Source organism: Oryctolagus cuniculus, chromosome 11, assembly GCF_964237555.1.
Source record: "Oryctolagus cuniculus chromosome 11, mOryCun1.1, whole genome shotgun sequence".
Classification (NCBI taxonomy): Eukaryota; Metazoa; Chordata; class Mammalia; order Lagomorpha; family Leporidae; genus Oryctolagus; species Oryctolagus cuniculus.
In genome coordinates this window covers 11,921,968-11,942,763 of record NC_091442.1, presented here as the reverse complement: position 1 = coordinate 11,942,763, position 20,796 = coordinate 11,921,968, and positions in this window count along the sequence as shown.

Here is a 20,796-nt window from a genome sequence, read left to right as displayed (position 1 = left end):
GCTTCTAATCCAGTTCCCTACTAATGCGCCTGGGAAAGCAGCAGCAGACGGCCCAAGTGCTTGGACCCTGCACCCGTGTGGGAGACCCGGATGGAGTTCCTGGCTCCTGGCTTCAGCCTTTCCCAGCCATGACTGTTGCAGCCATTCGGGGTGGGAACCGGTGGATCAAAGATCTCTCTCTCTCTCTCTCTCTCTCTCTCTCTCTCTCTCTCTGTTGTGTTTTCAAGTAAATGTAAATAAATACATCTTTCATAATAATAATAATACCTGACTTAAAGGGTGAACATCAAGTGTAAATTAGTTAATATTCATAAAGCGTTTAGCTATAATGATGATGTCATCTACCCACAGAGAATATAAAAGTCCCATTTTGTGTGCATTGAACATGAGCAGTGTCGTAGCGTGGTGTTTCTGGTGCTGGTGGACATTCATGTTTTGCCTAAAACAATGGCCTTGCCGTGTGTGTCGTAATCACCCACACATGTACCCAAACCATCAGCGCACACAGATCACCACGTCACTCCATTCCCGCGAAAACTTCGAGCACATCATAATCTTGCTGCGTTTGGCCCCAAGACCACTTAACGATTCAAGGAGAAATGGCAGGTTCCTGTCCGCTGTTTGCTCGTGTGCAGGGGTGTTCTCAGCCCTGCCTGCGTGCCCACAGGCTCCCGGGAACTGATGTCGGAGCTGACGCCCAAGCCACAGGCTCAGATGCCTGCACGGTGACGCAGCCGCACACCCACAGTCGGAGAGTCACAGTGAAGAAAGTGGAGTGAGGGGAGGTGGAAGGGGCACGCGAGACAGCCCCAGGGAGCTGGGTGAGGGGAGGTGGAAGGGGCACGCGGGACAGCCCCAGGGAGCTGGGTGAGGGGAGGTGGAAGGGGCACGCGGGACAGCCCCAGGGAGCTGGGTGAGGGGAGGTGGAAGGGGCACGCGGGACAGCCCCAGGGAGCTGGGTGAGGGGAGGTGGAGGGGGCACACGAGACAGCCCCAGGGAGCTGGGTGAGGGGAGGTGGAGGGAGCACATGGGACAGCCCCAGGGAGCTGGGCGAGGGGAGGTGGAAGGGGCACGCGAGACAGCCCCAGGGAGCTGGGCGAGGGGAGGTGGAGGGGGCACACGAGACAGCCCCAGGGACCTGGGCGAGGGGAGGTGGAGGGGGCATGCGAGACAGCCCCAGGGACCTGGGTGAGGGGAGGTGGAGGGGGCACGCGAGACAGCCTCACGGCGCTGGAGCTGGAGAGCTGGAGGAGGAGGCTGCGAGCGGGAGCCACATTCTGTCTGGACAGAAGCCGTGTTCTGGGAGCTGGGGCTCCGGCAGGGGCCTGTGGCCACGCAGGAGGCAGAAGGCAGAAGGCAGGCAGATGGAGTCCAGAGCACAAAGCCTGGGGCACGAGGACGTCAGGGTGACTCTGGAGGACAGCCCTGGCTGGCCGGGTGCGAGACGGTTGTCTTGGTGCCCGCCCGGCATCCAGCGCTGCCCCTCTGGGCTCCATATTCGCCGGGCGAGCCGTGGCTTAGCTGGTCGCTGCCCGGCTCCGGGTGTTCTTGGATTCAGGCTTGGCGGATCGGGCTCCACATGTCCCTGGCACAGTGACTCGTTCATCAGAGCCAGTCAGAGCCACTCCTGGGCCTTGGCTGGAGGGACACGGGAGAGGTGCTCTCTGCAGAGAGGCCTGGGACGGAAGAGGGAAGATGGAAGCTTCTAGAACCACCATGGGGCTAGCACGTGCTCGGTGTGAAGTCGGAGGAGACTGCTGAGATGCAGAGGAAAACAGGTTCCCGGGCCTTGGATAAGGATGGGCTCCAGCCTGCCCACCCGGCCTCTCCTTGCCACGAGTCCACGCACTCCTCTCTGCTTCAGCCAACTCGCCGTGGCTCTCTGCCACTCAGCCAAGCCACGAGAAAGACGCTGCTCTTTCCCTTCAGACGGACAGGGAGCCCAGCACTCTGCAAGGACGCCCGGCAGGCGCATTCCCCTACTGGGCGTCATTTCTGCTGAATTCCCAAGCCCCACTTCCCGGCTCAGTTCCCGCCTTGGAGAGCGCCCGCCTCCAGCAGAGCCCCACCCCCGGCGTCCGGCCCTGGTTTTCCCTTTGGCCCTGGGTCTGAATCACTCCTGTCATCTAAGACTTCCCTTCTGAGCGGAGGTCTCCATGGGGCAGGTCACCGTGTGGTCGATTTTCATGACAAGAATAACGAATTGGAACCCTAAAATTTGTTTACTGCAATGCATAGAGGTGGTAGTTATCAAATTGGAACTGCATTACCCTGTCAGTTACCTTGGAGACATGATCAATAGTTTATTCACACTGTCGAGGAAACAAAAAGAAGGGAATTGGCGCCCCAGGAAAGCCATGTGGGCCGTGGAGAGCCGTGGGGTAGTGACCCGGCAGACTGCGCCGAGTCTCCCACGTGTGCATTCCTTGGTTCCAAGGTCTAGACTGCCTTCTAACCAAGCGATTGGGATAACAGCACCAGGGGTCCAACAATGGGCACTGTGGGTGTTTGCGCTGTGCCTGTAATGAATTCTTTTTCTTTCACTCATTTGTTCATCCATCCATCAGTGCCTCCAGCGTGGGCTCCTGGAGCACCAATGCGACCAGCTGGAGCTAATTCCGACACCATTTCTACACGTCTCGAGTTTTCTGCCCCAGTTTGTAGCTGCCTGGTCACTGGTGGGGACGTGTGCTCCCCTCGGAGCAGCGCACCCCGCATTTCCCCAGAGGCCGGACGGGCGTCCTTTCCATGGAGTCCCCAGTTCTTCTCCGCAAGCAGCCAGGAGATGTGCTGGTTAAGACTGGGCATCTTGGCCGCTGCCACGGCTCACTAGGCTAATCCTCCGCCTTGCGGCGCCCACACACCGGGTTCTAGTCCCGGTCGGGGCACCGGATTCTGTCCCGGTTGCCCCTCTTCCAGGCCAGCTCTCTGCTGTGGCCCGGGAGTGCAGTGGAGGATGGCCCAAGTGCTTGGGCCCTGCACCCCATGGGAGACCAGGAGAAGCACCTGGCTCCTGGTTTCGGATCAGCGCAGTGCCAGCCGTAGTGGCCATTTGGGGGGGTGAACCAATGGAAGAAAGACCTTTCTCTCTGTCTCTCTCTCTCTCTCACTGTCTAACTCTGCCTGTCAAAAACAAACAAACACAAAAGACCAAGCATCCCAACTTGCCCTTCACTCCCAGGCCCGGGCACCGGCGTGCGCTGCGGAGCCACCACCGTGGGTCTGGCAGGCAAGGCCGTTTCCAGCTGCCTCCCGGCGACAGCTGCCCACTAGCGAGCGGAGAGCCTCGATTGTTTGGCTTCAAAAGAAGCGAATGGAGTTGTAGGTCAATGGAAACTTCCATCTGTGAACTCGTTCTCACACAGCCCTCGTGGTTCACATCAGAGGACCGTGTGCACTGGCACGGGTTAGCAGGGGGTGGGGGGCAGGGGGGTGGGGCACAGTTGGGGGCTCCTGCCTCTGACCTCTAAGCCCTGTGAGGAGAAGTGGGCCCAGAGGGCAGGGTTGAGACGAGGTGGATGGGGTGGGTGGAGATGTGGCCGTGGGCCGCGGTGGCTCTTCCCTGAGGTCCGTGTCTCTCTCATTGTGTATCAGATAGTCCACCTGGCACTCAGCCACATGGATGAAGCCAGCGTCTGCCAGCCGGCTCACTGGGAGATGTGGCCCCCAAGCTACAGTTGGAGGAGCAGGAGGGGACCTCAAACACCTCATGGGAAGTGGGATGAAGAGAGAAGTTTACTTGGTACAATTTTTAAAAAACATTCGTTTTATTTATTTGAAAGGAAGAGTTACAGAGAGAGAGAGGTAGAGACAGAGAGAGAGGCCTTCCATCCGCTGGTTCACTCCTCAAATGGCTACAACGAATGGGGCTGGGCCAAGTCGAAAGCAGGATCCAGGAGCTTCTTCCGGGTCTCCCATGTGGGTGTAGGGGACCAAGCACTTGGGCCATCTTCTGCTTTCCCAGGCCACAGCAGAGAGCTGAATCAGAAGTGGAGCAGCTGGGATTCGAACCGGGGCCCACATGGGATGCCGGCACTGCAGGCCAGGGCTTTAACCCAGTGTACCACAGGACCAACCCCGGTGCAAAACTTTTTGAAATCCGTGCATGCAAGGGGTCTTCAGCAAGTGCATGAGAAACATCTATTATAAAATAAACTTATTTTTAAATTCCATTTTCCCACGTTTGGAAGTACGCTTACATAAACCCAAGGGCTGCGTTCCAGTGCTCTGAAGTGTCATGGGGAGAGATGTGCGTTCCCCGACACTCGCTGTCTGACCTGGAGCAGGCATCCGGGCGTCGGTGAGCAGCCTGCGCCGGGCCGGGCAGAGCGGCAGGTAGAGGGGCCTGGGTTCTCAGTGCCACGGAGTCTCTGTGCCACTCAACCAGAAACCCTGGGGGATCCGGAAGTGACCTGGGCAGTCCACGTCCAGTGGACCCCGAAAATGTGACAGCTCCTTAGGCAGCTCTTTGACGTCTGGGACAGTGAAGGATCCAGAACAAATCTGATAGCAGACGTGCCAGCCAGGGGCAGTGGCGTGGCGCTCTCCACACCGGGGCCGGCACTTCCAAATGCGCCTGGGCTGGGCGTCCTCCCTGGTTCTGCCCAGCAGGGGAGGGCACCTGTGAGACTGAGGGTGGGGGCACCGCCTGCGTGGGGACATCGTCCACTCTGCACCCTTCCTCCTGCCCCACAGGCTGACGGCAGGGATGGTGTCCGTGGGCTCCCTCCTCCTGTGGCTCCAGGCTGGAGAGGAGGGTAAGGCAGGCTCCAGCCTTGGGGCGACCCAGTGTGGCCGCCTCTCTCAGGACAGCCACGGCTCCTCCATGTTCCACCAGCCGCCACCGCCGGGTTCCAGCCAACCTCTCCGTGCCCTCACTCGTCCTCGGCAGCTTCTCACTCCTCCTGCGTGGCTACAAATCCCTCCTCTGTGACTCCCCTGGGATTACCACAGTGCGTCAGCGGCCTGGCGGACAAGGGCGCTCCTGCAGGAGGACCTGGGGCAGAGGGCGCGTGCCAGGGCCGGGTCTCTCACTGCTGCTCTGAGAGCTGCCGCTACCCAAGCGCCCTGAGGACAGCATCCAGGTGGTGGGACACCCACTTTCCCACGGGAGCGCCTGGGTTCCCGTCCAGCTTCCTGCTAATGTGCACCCTGGGGGACAGCTGTTGATGGCTCAGGTACCAAGGCCCCTGTCACCCACATGGGAAGCCTGGATGGAGTCCCAGCTCCTGGCTCCAGCCTGGCCCAGCCCCGGCCTCTGTGGCATTTGAGATGTGAAGCAGGGAAGAGGAGCTGTCTATCTTTCAAATAAATTCTCTCTCTCTCTCAACAAAGAAAATCATCCTGTATCCTGGGGTCTTGATGCTGACCAAGCTAACCCCCAACCATTCACTGCTGACTGCTCACCGTATAAACCGAAGTATGTAGTTGGGAAGCAGACAGGTGCTAAAGAAAGCTGTCGGAGCTTTTGCATGAGTGCCAAACGAGACAGGTGCATCCTGGCCAGGGCTGCCTCCAGCACTTTCCATCCTTCTCTGCAGCCCTGCCACGCCCACCATGGCCCTCACAGGGTCCTGCCAGAGCTGGCGTGTGCAGGGGGCTGATCTGAGGCGGCCAGGCCCCCGCGGTGCCTGCAGGGGGCCAGCACCCATCGCCCTTGAAGGGCGGCCCGTCTCGTTGCTCTCCTACCAGACTCTGCCACTGGCCCGGGAATGGCAGCCCCTGTGGAGAGTCCTTTACTGTGACGTCGGCTTTTCCCCTACAATAACTCTTAAAGAAATAGGGGTCCCCGGTGACGGCAGCAGCCGCGGTGTGAAGTTGAAATAGGAGTTGGACCGTGGGCTGGACCCGCCTGCTGGAGACGGATGATGATCTCACACCTCCGTCCTTGAATTGGCCACAAGTGCTCAGGCCTAAAAGTGCCCAGCATTCCAGGAGCCCGGGAGCCCCGAGCCCTGAGGCCCCAGCCGATGGCTGTGGGGTGTGCTGCATTCCCCACAGCTAAGTTCCTTTAAAGCAGCCATGACCTCCAAGTCTGTCGGGTCACAGCTCCTCGCTGCGTTGCCTTTGTCGGGTGGGGGGCATTTCCCAGCCCCCTCCCCACGCGGGATGGCACAGGCGACGTGCGTGGGCCAGGTGGACGTCAGCAGAGGTGGCAAGAGCAGTGACATTGAGCAAGAGCGCAGGCGGTTTGGCCACGAGAGGAGCAGGCCCAGGCCCTGGAGGCACATGCATGTGGCTGGCCTGAGCCCAGCTGGCTGCACCGAGCACAGGTGACCCACGACCCTGGGAGCGGGAGGAGCCGCACCCTGCTCTGTGCTGAGCCGATGGCAACCACGGACAAGTCTTACAGCCGCAGCTCCACGCAGTGGGACCCACGGGCGGTGGCTTTCTAAAAACGCTTCTACTCACAACCAGGCTCCGCCCGCTTGCGTGTTTCTTTGTTAATCCCCGTTTATCCTCTAGGCCCTCTCTGAGCACCCTGGGCACAGAGCCCTGGTCCAGAGAAACCTCATCTAAACCTCCGCCTTGATCTTCAGCAGAGGAACGCGTTTCAGGCGCACATTCTTAAGATGCTCGGGCGGGCGCAGGAAATCAACCCGCCTCTCTCCTGCTCTGCTGGGTGGCACAGCCTCACTGGGGGCCAGGCTGGGGGCCGGGGGAGGGGCCCGGGATCCCTGCTGCAGCCTGGACAGGCTCAGGGGCCCGCCGCCCCCTCCATGCACTGTTTGAGGCCTTGAGGAGGAAGGAAGAGCGGGGCGCTCAGCAGACCCTCTCCCTGCGCTGGGGGCCGGCAGGTGTTTCTGCGCCTCGCCAGGTGCACGGGCTCCCTAGGCTGTCGGCCTGGTTTCTGTTTCTGTTGGAGAAACTGAGCCTCCAGGAGGCCAGCCGTGCGCCCAGGGGCGGGCCCAGGGCCGAGCAGGATTCACACTCACATCTCTCACCCAGGGCTCTCTCCCGGCTGAGGGGAGCGCGTGGCCGCAGCACAGCTTTCCCATTCATTCACAGCAAGGGCTGGGAATGCAGCCTCCAGCCCTTGTAGATTTGTAGAGGGGCAGAGCTTAGGAGTCGGTCAGCAAACTGGACAGGGGGAAAGCCCAGTGGAGCGGCGGGGGTTGGGGTCTCCCTTACAGGTGAGTGCAAAGGCCACTCGGAGGAGGGGACAGCACAGCAGAGACCCAAAGGAGGTCAAGGAGAAGCTGAACTTCTGAGTATCAACAAGGGAGTCCAGGCAGAGGACATGGCCAGGGCAAAGGCCCTGAGGCAGGACCGTGCCGGGCCTGGAGGACGGAGGACAGGAGGACGGGCAGCTTTCCAGGGCCGGGCCTGCGTGCATCCTATTTCTTGTCACATCCCCGGGAAGAAACACCTCGGAACCCAGCATCGCTTGGACAGAAATTTAGCAAAAGGCTCCCGTTGTCCTCGGAGTAAATCTTACATCAGAGACTTCACAGCCCAAAGCAACGGAGGTGGCTGAGGACAGCCTGGCTCACAAGTGGCCGCCCAGAGACAGGCACGACCCCCACAGGGTGCCCCCACCCCCGAACGGGCTACAAGACACACAAGTGGCTGATGGGGGCCTTCTCCCCACAGGGCCTTGGATCTCCCGGACCCCAGCCTTGGCTGTGGGCCTGAAAGTGGGGCTCCCTCCAGCAGAGGCTGGCCCTGGGCCAGAGTCGGAGAACTTGGACTCGCCGCCCTGCCTAGTGAGCTGCTTGTTGACACAAAACAGGGTAGTTCATGCTGAATACCTGCTTTCCTTCTGGGAGTCTGGAATCTGGGCACGCGCCAGGCGGAGGGTGTCACGTGACCAGCCCCCAGTGAAAATCCCGGGCCCTGAGTCTGTCATTAGCGTCCCTAGCTGGCAGCATGTCATGTGTGTTGTCACGACTCAGTGCGGGAGGAATTAAACACGCCGTGTGTGACTCCAGCAGGAAGACCCCGGGGAGCTCGTGTCTGATTTCCCCTGGATGTGGTCGATCGTCTCTCCCCTCGTGGATCCTGCTTTTGTGCCGTCACGGACCGTGGCCAGGAGGTCGTGTGAGTCCTCCCTGGCGGTCATGCACACGGAGAGTGGCTTCGGGGACCCGGACGCAGCCTCTCACCCCCTTTCTGGACCCCCAGGCTTTGGTTTGCACGCCCTGTCTCCCCTAGACCTCTCCTCGGCTTCTAGAACCCTCTCACGGACCCTTCACATTGCTGCTCCAATCTCACCTTGACCAAGAGTTTGAAGGTTTTTCACTCTTCCCGGAATCCTGGCACGGTCCCTATCAGACTCACCCATCAGCACTGTGTCAGAAGCCATCAGCAGCTGCCTTCCCAAGAACCGTCTGCGTTCTGAGCTCTGTGACATGTGTCAGTTTAAGACAGTGCTTAGCCTGGGAGCCAAGATAAGATGATAAAAAATGAATGCTTTGACATTGGTTTGCCTTGTCCTCAAAGCTTTTTGTTCACGGAAAAAATATTTCTGAGGATGGAATCTTAATAGATAACAAATTAGTACCTAACTTCAAAATATTTTGACAACTGTTCATAGACACAGCTAGAACAAAATACTTCCCTTCGTGACAGAGCCTGTGAAACAGGTACTGGTCCTGGACCTGACTCTTAGTGTTAAGTGAATAGAGTTCATTCCTTCCATATAGCCTGTTTGCTTTTTAAATAGATTTATTTATTTGAGGGGTAGAGGCAGAGAGAGAGAGAGAGAGAGAGAGAGAGGAGAGAGAGAGAGAAAGAGAGGAGAGAGAGAGAAAGCGCTCCCACCCGCTGATTCACTCCCCAAGTGCCTACAGCGGCCAGAGCTGGACCAGGCCAAAGCCAGGAGCTGGGAACCCATTCCACGCCTCCCACATGGGTGCCAGGAGCCCGGTCACTTGAGCCACCACCCAGGAACTACAATACCAGGAAGCTGAGATCAGCGGTGGGGCCAGGAATGGAACCCCTGGTACCACTGTGGAAGTGGGCGAGGACCCTAACAGGTCTCTTCACTGCTATGGCAAATGCTGCCCCCACTTGCCGTGGGCTCGTGAACCCAGTCATCAAGCACCTGTTGAGTAAGCCTTAAGTGTGATAAAGTTCAAAGGGGAAGGGCGCCTTTCTCTGCCTTGGGGAGAGTTCTACGTTTGGCAGATCTGCGTGCGTGCCCAGCCGGTGCTAACTGCCCACGGTCTCTCCTTAAATACCCTCCGGGGATGTCCACTCTCTGCCAGTCTCTCACACTCTCAGGGAAACCGGGCCCTGGAGAAACAGACAAGCACGTGGCCTCCGTGGAGACCAGGAGGGGGGTCTTTGTGACTTGGAGCCTTGGGACCCAAAGCCGAGCCCTACAGTGTGGCACACGGAGCCACGAGAGGAACAGGGTACAGCTGCGTGAAAACCAGAGCCTTCTGTCCCGTGAACCACGCTGCTAAGAACAAGGAGGCCAGCTCCTGGCTGGGAGAGAACATCTGCATTAGAGTCCGACGGAGCCTCCTCATCCCACGGGTGAAGCTTCTGGAAACGCCACCCGCAGGGAGCAGCTCAGCTGGAAAAGCGGCCGAGGGGGCGGGGACAGGCTGATTCCCGGGCCTCGGGGCGGGGCACACAGTGGGGTGACCACGGGCAGTGACCTGTGCTGCGCAGCTCCCTGGAAGGGCCTAGAAGAAAGGGTGTTGATGTTTTAGCCGTAAGGAACTGTTAGATGGTGGAGAGATGCCTTTACCCTGACTGTCACGCCACGTACACACTATGAAAACCCCACACGTGGGGCTAAGCCGCCTTGCAACGTCCGCATCCCATGTTGGGCGCTGGTTCCAGTCCCGCTGCTCTGCTTCCGATCCAGCTCCCTGCTAATGCACCTGGCGAGGCAGGGAGGATGCCCCAAGCGCTTGTGCCCCTGCACCTGCGTGGGAGACCCGGCTGGAGCTCTGGGCTCCTGCACTTGGCCATGGCCCAGACCCGGACGTTGCAGTCACTGGGGGGAGTGAACCAACAGATGAAAGATCTCTCTCTACCATTCTCCCCTGAAAATAAGTAAATAAAATATTAAAAAAAAAAAACCATATGGCACCCCATGCACATGTGCACCTTCTACATGTCAGTTAAAAACAGGAGTGATTACTGTACATCTTACAGGACAGGCAGCGAGACTGGCGTGCACAGCCCTCACCAGGGAGAACATCTGGATGGTGCACTTGCCCTTGATAAAAATTGTGAATGTCATTAGCCCTTAGGGAAATGCAAATGGAAGCCGCGCTGAGCTGTCACTCCCCATCTCCTCCAACGACTCTGATGAAAACCCGACCCCATACACTGGCTATCGGCGCTAGACAGATTACAGGGCACCTGGAAGGCCGGCGTCGCGTTCACTCCCTCCGGAAAACACCTCTGTGGGCGCTCAGCAGTCTCCCAACAGCCCCATCCCTGGGCGCGGCCCTAGAGAGAGGCAAGTGCACATTCACGCAGAGCGTGCACGCGTGCTCACAGCTGCTCTCTGGATAACTCGGCACCGGGCAGCAGCGTGCGCTCCCCCAGCACGTGCCTGGCTCAGCAGGCGGCGGCGCGTGACGGACACGGCTCAGCCGCACAAAGACAAAGGGGCCGATGCCCCAGGCAGCGACTTCTGTGCGTGGGGAAGGCCCCAGGTCACATGTAGTGTGTTTCCACTGATGCAGCTTTCTCCGGAAGAAAAAATCCCACAGTGACAGAGAAGACTACGGGGGCTGGGGCCGGGGGTGTGCGCATGGCGGGGTCAGTGTGACTTTAAGGGAACAGCATGATTTGGGGGAGAACAGAACTGTTCTGTGTTTGCTGATTATGGAGGTGTTTACGCAAACCTACACCCACTTCAAAACTCACAGAATTATTCAGCACAAAAAGGTCAGTTTTACTGTATGATGATGTTTAGAAATGGCATTGGATGTCACACGGATCAGACTGATGTCCCTGAAATAATCGAATTTCCCTTAAAAAAAAAAAAAGGTGGAGAGGGAGAGGGGCTGACTGGCCCTGGGTTCGGGCAGGTCCCGGCTTTGCCAGAAAGAAACCCCGCAGAGGCTGGCTGGGAGCCGACCTTCTGCAGAGACTCAAACAAGCCAAGTGCTGATCCTAGTACCGTGTTTCTTCTCTTCCTCTTGCAGCCCTGACACCGCACGTGGACGTGGCCAGCAATGCAAACTCGGCGTATGGACGGGGATTTTATTTCCAGAGATGTTTATAATTTTTTCTCTTGGGTTGAAACCCTTATTCAAATCCAAATAAGGTATTTGGGATGTTGATAAGAAGATAAATCTTTGAAGGCTTTCAGAGGTCAGCATTCAGCACACCGCCCCCCCCCCCCGGGGTGGGGGGCTGCTCGGTCCTGCGAGGGCACGAGGGGCGGGCGCGTGGTGTGGCTTTTCGAATGTGCTGTTTTCTTTTCCTTTTCACAGGTCCCGAGAGCAGCCCCGACAAGTCCACGGAGGGAGGAAGACCGACGCGGCAAGGCAGCCACCTCTCCTGGCACACCCGGAGCCTTCCCTGGAGGGCAGCAGCGGCTCGAGCGTCTGATCCATTTCCTGAGCCAGCACCCGGGACCCGTCAGTAGTGAGCTAGGCGATACCTGTTGTCTGTGCTCAGCTTAGTTTCAGGTACCAGGGACTCTGTTTAATGACGGATGAGTTGGGGCCGGCGCTGTGGCATGGCGGGCTAAGCCTCTGCCTGCAGTGCCAGCATCCTATATGGGTGCTGGTTTGAGTCCCGGCTGCTCCTCTTCTGATCCAGCTCTCTGCTGTGGCCTGGGAAAGCAGTGGAAGATGGCCCAAGTGCTTGGACCTCTGCACCCACGTGGAAGAACCTCCTGGCTCTTGGCTTCAGACCAGCCCAGCTCTGGCCGTTGTGGCCATTTGGGGAGTGAACCAGTGGATAAAAGACCTCTCTCTCTCCCCCACTACCTCTACCTCTCTCTGTAACTCTTTCAATTAAAAATAATAAATCTTTTACAAATGACAATAGCTCTCACATTTCAATAGCTATGTGCCTGGCAGTCTTCTACGGCCTTCTGGGGTGAGGAGGCTGGGATGAAGGGCCCTGCAGCTTGGAGGTGGCTGCCCGTCCCGGCTTTCTGGGACCACACGAATGTATGCTGCCCCCTGCACAATGATCGGGAGCACCTCACTCACTCTCCAGGGTGGTCTGACCTAATTACTGAATTCTGGGGTCACCCAACCCAGGTCAGACTGCTAACAAGAGGAGAAGCTTGGAGACAGAGCTGCTAACAGGGCCCAGGACAGCCCCAGGCTCAGCCTCCCTCGTCTGTTTGGGCTCACACCCAGGGGGTCCTGCTCCGTGGGGGGCTCCAGGATGAGCTCCTCTCACTCCCAGAAACTAGCTTGCGTTGATTTTCTTTCTTTCTTTCTTCCTTTCTTTCTTTCTCTCTCTCTCTCTCTGTTTCTTTCGATTTTATTTATTTATTTGAGAGGTAGAGTTATAGACAGTAAGAGGGAGAGACAGAGGGAGAGGTCTTCCATCCACTGTTTCACTCCCCAAATGGTTGCAATGGCTGAGGCTGGGCCAATCCAAAGCCAGGAGCCAGGAGCTTCCTCTGGGTCTCCACGTGAGAGCAGGGGGCCCAAGGACTTAAGCCATCTTCTACTGCTTCCCCAGGCCATAGCAGAGAGCTGGATCAGAAGTAGAGCAGTGGGACTTGAACTGGTGCCCATACGGGATGCCGGCACTGCAGGCAGAGGAGTAACCTACTGTGCCACAGCACCAGCCTCCCAGAAACTTTCAAAATACGTTCACATCCACTCTTCAAGAATGTTCTAAGAAGGAGCAAAGATGGCAGTGGTTCACACGGTGCGGAATCGATGCCTTTCCCGTCTCATCTCCACCCTGTGGTTAAACCAAGGGGAGGGCCTCGACTGGGTATGAGGAGCATCTTACCATGTCTCCAGGGAGTGATGGGCAGCCCGGGGGGTGTGCCCCAGGCTGGGCCACGGGAGACTGGGGGCTGTTAGAGGGAGCCCGGGGGTGACACTGGTGAGAAGGGGGGCAGGAGCATGTGGAAGCCACAGTGCCCTGCCCTGTGCTTTCACAGAGGGTATGAGTTTTTCTGCTGTGGCCGTGGGATGCCCAGAACTATCTGGATGCTGTGTTTCAGTAGAAAGGTGCACGTGGGGGCTCTGCGTGCCCATCCCAGCCCGGAGCTGGCTGCCCTCTCGACACCTCCACGTCGTTGGCGGCTGCCAGGGCCCTGGCTCCCATCATGAAATGCTGATGGCTCCTGTCCCCGGGGCCCGTGTGCACCGAGCTAACAGAGCCCATCTGTGTGCACTGCTTGGCACTGGGACGCACGGGCCCGAGGAGACCCTGAGGGGAGAAGGGCCGGGCTGGCAGCCTCGCCTGTTTTCTCTCTCGTCTCACCTTACTCCATCCAGGGGCAGCAGGCGGTACAGAATGTGCCCTTCCAGAAGGCTGGGGAGCTGGCAGCCGCCGCTGCCGTCCACTCCTCGCTGGACACGCAGACGCGAGCCCCAGGAAGAAACCTCGGGGAGAAGGTGGGCAGTGGCCGGTGTCCTGCTCGCCTCACGGGGGATAAGAGAAGACTTGCTGGGCTGCTGCCGAGAGCCCCTCCCGCTGCAGCAGCAGAAGCTTCCAGAAGTTGACTGATGATCGTCGCATCCCAGCCAGTTGTGCACGGCGCAGGGCGAACGCTTGGCTGGTCGAAGTCACCCTGTGCATCTGTCTTCCTTGTAAATGTCTGAGTGGTCTGCTGTTTCCAGCCTCAACCCGTTTCTTGCTTTGCGTGTGAGTCCTGATAAACGCAGCAGCCAGTAGGCTCCCCGGTGCCGCGGCAGCCGGCTGCACGGAGCCTGCATCTGGGCCCAGGAGTCCGCCTGCTCCACGGCCGGGGTAACCGGAAGGTGTGCTGAGCGTGTTGGAAAGGCTTTTCCATGTTTCAGGGGCAAAGTGGAAGGAGAGGCAGAGTCCCCCTCCAGGACCCTGCAGGCACAGGGGCCCTGGCTCCAGACGTCCCTGCTGTTGAAATTCCCAGGACACCAGGAAGCAGGGAGGAGGAGCAGAGAGGGGAAGTGAGGAAGTGGGGGTGCGGGGAGGGAGCTGACCAATGTCCCAGCCTCCACTGCGGCTTTCTGATATTATTTTTATACATTCACACAAGAGGCAAGGATGATGTCATCAGTGGATTGAGACTGGACCCCCGTGGAGATGAGGCTTTTCTTGGGTTTGGTGTTTGGTGTTGTCCTGGTCACCATCATCTCTGTAGCACACAGAACAATACCCAGCATGCAACAGTTGCTCAAGAAACAATTACTGAATGGATGAATGAAGTAGAGTGAAGAGGGCTCCGGGACTTGAGTGATGTTTTCCCTGGAAGATCTACAGACGGCCAACAAGCAGCTGGAAACAAAACAACAAGCAAACAAAACGCTGGCCATCCAGGACATGAGGATCAAAGCCACCAGGAGGGCCCACCTCACACCTGTTGGGATGGCCACAAGAAAACAGACGCGACCGGAGCAGCCACGTCTGGCGATGGGGTGGATGCGGGATGCGGAGGGGCGCAGCTGCTATGGGAGACCCGGTGTCAGTTCCTAAACAGATCCCCCGTAGGGTCACCCTGGGACCCACGGTCTCACGTCCAGGTCCCCTGTCGGGTCAGCCTGGGATCCACCATCTCACATCTGGGTCCCCCGTAGGGTCAGCCTGGGATCCACCCAGCTTATGTCTGGGTCCCCCATAGGGTCACCCTGGGACCCACGGTCTCACGTCCAGGACCCCATAGGGTCACCCTGGGACCCACGGTCTCACGTCCAGGTCCCCTGTATGGTCACCTTGGGATCCACCGTCTCACATCTGGGTCCCCGGTAGGGTCACCCTGGGATCCACCTGTCTCACGTCTGGGTCTCTAACTAGAAGCAGAGACTTGCAGGGGCATCTTGCCCTAACGGTGTCACTCACAGCACGTGGGAGGTCTGTGCACATGTCCACGGATTGGCCACAGGCAGAGGGAGCTCAGAGGGCGTCTAACATGGACTCCTGCTCAGCAGCCTGCCAGGGGCGTGGCCTTTGTCCACTGGGGTGTGGCCTTTGTCCACGGGGGTGTGGCCTCTGTCCATGGGGGCGTGGCCTTTGTCCGCTGAGGGCTGCTCCCTGCGTCCAGGCAGAAGTGCTGAAAGCAAGTTGGAATCTTGGTTGTAAGAGACAGAAACCCACCTCAAACCGGTGCAAGCTCCAAGTGACGCATTGGCTCACGAGCCTGAGACATTAAACAATAAACTAGGGCTTGGGCAGCTGAGCTCAGCAACCTGCCTTCCTCATCCCGCCCCCTGCTTTCCTGTTGGCTGTTTTGGCTCATCGAGTAGGAGGCTTCTCCCTGCCGATGGCAGGGTCGGTCACCAGGAGCTCCAGGCTCCGCCCACCGCTCACTCACTGTGGGAGCACCACGGACAGCCCAGCCCCGTTGCCAAAACCTCCAGCAAATCTCTCAGTGCAAACTCTCATTGGCCTGCTGTGGTCATGTGATCGCCTTGCATTCTATGCTGTGTCCCCAGGGAGGATAGGATTCTGTGATTGGCTACATCCAAGAGGATGCGATTCTGTGATTGGCCAGGTCCAGGAAGATAGGAGTCTGTGATTGGCCAGGCCCGGGAGGATGTGATTCTGTGATTGGCCAGGTCCAGGAAGATAGGAATCTATGATTGGCTAGGCCCGGGAGGATGGGATTCTGTGATTGGCCAGGCCTAGGTCCCTTCGTGGAACCAGGAGACAGAGCCAGCAGTGTGCTTTCTCCATGGCCAAGAGGCTGGCATTTGGCAGAGCTGCAATGCTGGCAGTCAGCAGCTTCGCAGGGTCAGTGCCAAGCAGGACTGAAGGTGGGCCTCCTGGCTCAGTGTCTGCCTGGCTCCGGGAGAGCAGCCTCACTGTGCACTGGGCCCTGGAGGCTGGCCCAGATGGCGGGGACGTCAACTCTGACCCCAGCAGCAAGAGTCAGAGGGGGCTGGAGGGGGCCCAAGCAAGAGGGACGGGAAAGGCAGGAAAGGGCAGCTTGAAGCCCCCACCCCAAAGTGGGAATCAGCCCTTAGGACTAGCGCCCGGGCGCCTTCTCTCCCAACTCCTCCCTCAAGTGTCCCACTTGATAGGGCCCACAGGAAGCAGGGGAAGCGTCTCCATTATCCTCTTTTTCTTGGAATAGAAGCACTCGAGTCCTGCGAGGGGGGCGGGGAACCCAGAACAGCACCCTCTGCCCTTGTTTCTCTCACGGAAGTGACCTTGAAGCCACAACAACTCCACAGGGCTTGTTCGTACCGAGTGCCCGAGGCGGGCCAGGCCCTTACTCCCAGACCCTGGCATTGAGCAGTGAGCAAGCCCCAGCCCAGCCCCCTGCAGGGTCTCGGTGCCCACCTCCGGGAAGCCCCTGCCGGGGGTCTTTCCTTGGAAAGTGCTCCCCGGACAGAAACCCAGCTCAGGGAGGCCGGCTAAAGAGCTCTCCTACCACAGGGGATCCGAAGCAGACCACGGCCGTGCTCCCTCTCACGTGGGTCCTTTCTCTCATGCCTCCTGTGGAGGACGCTGGTGCAGCCTGGAAAGGTAGAAGAGGGGCCTCCCGCCACGTGCGGTCCCCTGGGGGCTGCTGGCCCTGGAAGCTGAAAAAGACCTGGGGAGCTGGTGCTCCTGGCAGGGGCCCGGCCGGGGCCCAGCTTCCACGGCGGCCGGGCGGCATTTGGCGTCGCATTTGCCGGCACTGCAGGGAACACTGCCTGCAGAGGGCTGCAGCATATGCTGTCTCTCGGGCGGTGCCAGATGGCAGCGAATTGGCTCTGTCTGCGAGCCTGCTGACCCATTCAGAGAATCCAAAATGCACAGGAGAAATGATAATGGTGCTTTGAAATGACTGGAGCTGGGAGGGCACTAGGAGCCTGGCTGGCTTGGCTGTCGCTGGTGCCTGGCTGCGTTCACGCACCAGCAAAGCGGGGCGGGGTCCAGCCTGCTCAGTGACCACCGTGCTGCGCCGTCTGGCTCATTCAATTTGCCTGCTGTGAAAAGGATCTAGAATGGAACACTGGTTACAAGATCAGGCCCCAGAGACCCACTGCCCGGGCTCCGGTCCAAGCCTCTCCCCGCACCAGTAGAATGGCTCTCCAGCCGTCACTTCAATCCTCTGTGCCGTGGCTTCCTTGCCCGTGAGATGGGAGTATTTCTGCTGTCACAGTGGAAAGACAGACCAGACCCACAATGCTGTTCGCCTGTGTGTCATGCTGGTACAGTGCCGACCGCCGGCCGGGATCTGGTCCTCGCACCTGCTATCTCATTTAATCATTACAACCACCCCACAAGGAAGCAGCCACTCTATTTTTAACATACGCGAAGTCAAGAGAGTTCCAATCGCATACTCAAGGTCACGGAGCCAGCAATGAGCCGGGATTCAGACTCGAGCTGTGTCGCTCTTGCCATCAGGCTGCGCCGCGGAGCTCATCAAAGGCGCACGGCATCTTGCCCTGAAGCGAGTGCTTGTGGTACAACCTGGGAGAGTTTTTTTAAAGCTGTGTGCGGTACCCTAACAGCCACACGCTCTCGCTAACGGCTGATGATCAGTCAGCCTTTCCTCGCTGAGCTAAATGGCATTCGTTGGGAGGACCTCAGCTGCAAGCCCCAAGGCCCCCACCCCGGCGCATTCCACCGCCGTGCTTGATGGGTGACTCTTGCTCACCCGGGGGGTTCGGGCAGCGAGCAGCTCCAGGACGTCTCTCTCGCTTTCTGCTCTCCGGCACGGAGGCGTCAGCTTCCTCTGCAGGCCGGTCCCCTCTTGACAATATGGCGGCCCATGGTCCCAGGCAGTCCCAGGTGTGGACGACACACGAGAAGGGAGAGGGGAGGGGTTGTTACTCCTTGAGTCTCTTCTCGGAAAGGCTGAAAATATTCTCTAGAATTTTCCACAAGGCTTCCTGTCAGGTCTCATTGGCTCCTAGTGGGTCACAGCCCCCTTCCTGGACCAATCGGCGGCAGGAGGGGTCCAGGGTCACCCGGGTGTTCAGGTGGAAACAGCTTTGGCCGCTGCATGCACCTCCCTCTCTCCAGGAACACCAGGCCCCTGCCGCAGTGTCGTGGGTAGCCACGGTGTCATTTAGGAGTCCGTCCAGGTGCGAGGGACAGGGAATTCAGCCAGCAGGGGCTTAGGAAGACACTCAGAGGCGGCAGTTCAAGGTCAGGGCAGTATCCATCAGGGATGTCTCCGGGCCTGGCTCTGCTTCCTCAGCCCCCGGGTTCTCAGCCGCAGGTTAACCACCCCCCCACACCCTCCCATCGCCCCATCACCAGGTGGGGAAGGGAGGGAGGGCGTGGGGGTCAGAAGGCTTTCTGAGGAATCTCCCGCAGAGCCGCAGCTCTGTCGCAGGGGCCGGAACTGGGTCACGTGACCGCCTTAGCCGCAAGGGAGGCTGGAAGTGAGCACCTGGGCACGTTGCGGCGGTCCTGGCGCTTAGGAGGGAGCAGTGGGCGCTGGGCAGGCAACTAGCGCTGCTCAGCTCACCCTGCACACCCCCCCGGCCCCGTAAGTCCTTCCCTTCCTCCTCTGAGGAGGGGCCCACCCCCTCTTCTGAGAAACGAGATGGAAGAGGGGAAGAAGCCAGTGAAACGTCCACCTCCCTCATCCTGAAGCCCTGCCAAGGTGGCGCCGACAGCAGGTCTCGGTGGGGCTGGGGGCAGCAGTGAGTCGCTTGAGGGCGTGGCCAGGATAGGGGCGGCAGGAGCAGGAGCCACGTCTCTCCCTCCCCAGGCTGAGTCCGCTGCACAGCCCTGGAAAGCCCTCTGCCTGTTGCCTTTGTTGTCTTTCCCCACGCATCCTGCACGGATGCCTGCGTCCCCCCACCCCCAATAAGGTGGACAACCGGAAGGGGGGCTGCACCAACACCTGCCTCCTGGCTGAGGGCAGCCGGCACCGCTGTGCGCTGCAGCTGGCGTGAGCCAGACTCTCTCGCACACTGGGAACCTGAGATCAATGCCTCTGCCCGTGGCCAGACGTTAAGCTTCCAAGTAGGCACTGTGGCACGGAAGCGAATGCCAGCACTACATGGGCTGGGGAGGGGGGGCGGCTCATGGGAAGTTGGCTAACTGGACTGTCCCCCGCTGCCCCCATGAGGAATGGCAGGCTGAACACGGTGTCCCCGGGAGAAAGCCTCCCATCTGTCGCTCCCGGCGTGAGGATAATTACCCTGCGCCGTCCCTGCCCGGCTGGGAGGGGCCGCTCCCCCTGCAGTCCTCGCGCGCCCTTGCTGATGAAGGGCTGGCGCGAAGGCGGCTCCTCCATCAGCCGGCTGCCCTGAGCGCGGCCGCGGGATCGATTTTCTATTCTGGGGGTGGAAGACGGACATTTATTCTGAAATATGTTCTGTGATGAATCTGTGATTTGGGAAAGTGCCGCTGAACTTGATGTGACTTCCAGCAGCAAAGTCACCAGGAAGTCACCCTCTGAGTGTCCCGGCTGTGAAACCTCTCCTGGGACAATTGCTCCTGGGAGCCGGGAATTGTGGGCAGCACCTGGTCAAGGTCACTGACGCCTCACAGCGCCTTGGGCGGCTCCCTCGCCCCATTCCACGGGCCAGAGGAGGCGATCTGGTGTCAGGGACCTCTGTGGGAGACAGAAGGACAACTGCCCGCAGTGTCCACATCTGTATCCCTGGCGTGGTGGCAAGGCCAAGTCAGATGGGAGCTGAGGCTGCAGGTGGAATTAAGGTTGTGTCGATCAGCTCTGCTTCTGATTCAGCTTCCTGCTGCTGGGCATCCCGGCAGGCAGCAGATGATGGCTCAGTACCTGGTGTCTGCCACTCACATGGAGGCCTGGGTGGAGTTCTGGGTTCCTGGCGTTGGTCTGACCCAGCCCTGGCTGTTGCAAGCATTTGGGGAATGAACTAGAGGATGGAAGATCTCTCTCTCTTTCACCGTTGCTTTGCCTTTCCTATAAATACACATTAAAAAAAAAAAAAAAAAAAAAAAAACACGCCCAGAGAGAGGACCCCAGGTTTTCTGGTGCACTCAGTACAATCACAGGCCCTTCAAGTAGGCGATGGAGACAGGAGCAGGAGCCGGCTCGGCCGGAAGGCAGTCTGACGCTGCGGACTTGTGCAGCGAGGGGCCGTGGGACAGGCAGTGCGGGCCTTAGGAGCTGAGACGGACGGTGCGTTGGAGCCTCCATGAGGAAGGCGGCCTGCTCATGCCTCCGTTGCAGCCCAGTGAGACCCAGCTCAGGGCTCTGGCCTCCAGAACCAGAGGACCACGCATGTCTGTTGCTGCCGCCATGTCATCGCCGGGGGGTCGTTTGTTAGGCCAGCAGTGGGCGATCCATGCAACTCAACCCCTCCTGTCTTGGAATGTGGCGATCGGGCTCCACCCAACTGAACCCAACCGTTCTCACTCCCGTGCTTACTTCTGCCCGAGAGCTCTCGAGTTCTGTCCGTCCAGCCGCGTTCGGGGTTCTGGGAGGACGCAGGTCCTCGTCCTTTGCTAAGAGTGCTCACCCGGGCTCCCCGTGGCACCGTCCACGTGCGGTGGAAATCGCGCCCTGGCTGTGAGACCACAGCGACAGCCGATCCTTGCCGAGCGCTCACCCGCCAGCCGGGTGCGGGTTGGGGAGCTGCCCGTGCACCACCTGCCTGCATCTTTAGGGGAACCCTGGAAGGTAGGGGTTGTGGTTTCACACGCCATTTGACAAATGAGGCCACTCAGGCACAGAGAAAGGGCCGAACGCGCCCAGGGCCACAGAGCAAATAGACGGCCGGGACCGGGTCTCGACCTTCCCGTCCAACAGCCCGGCGGTGCCCGCG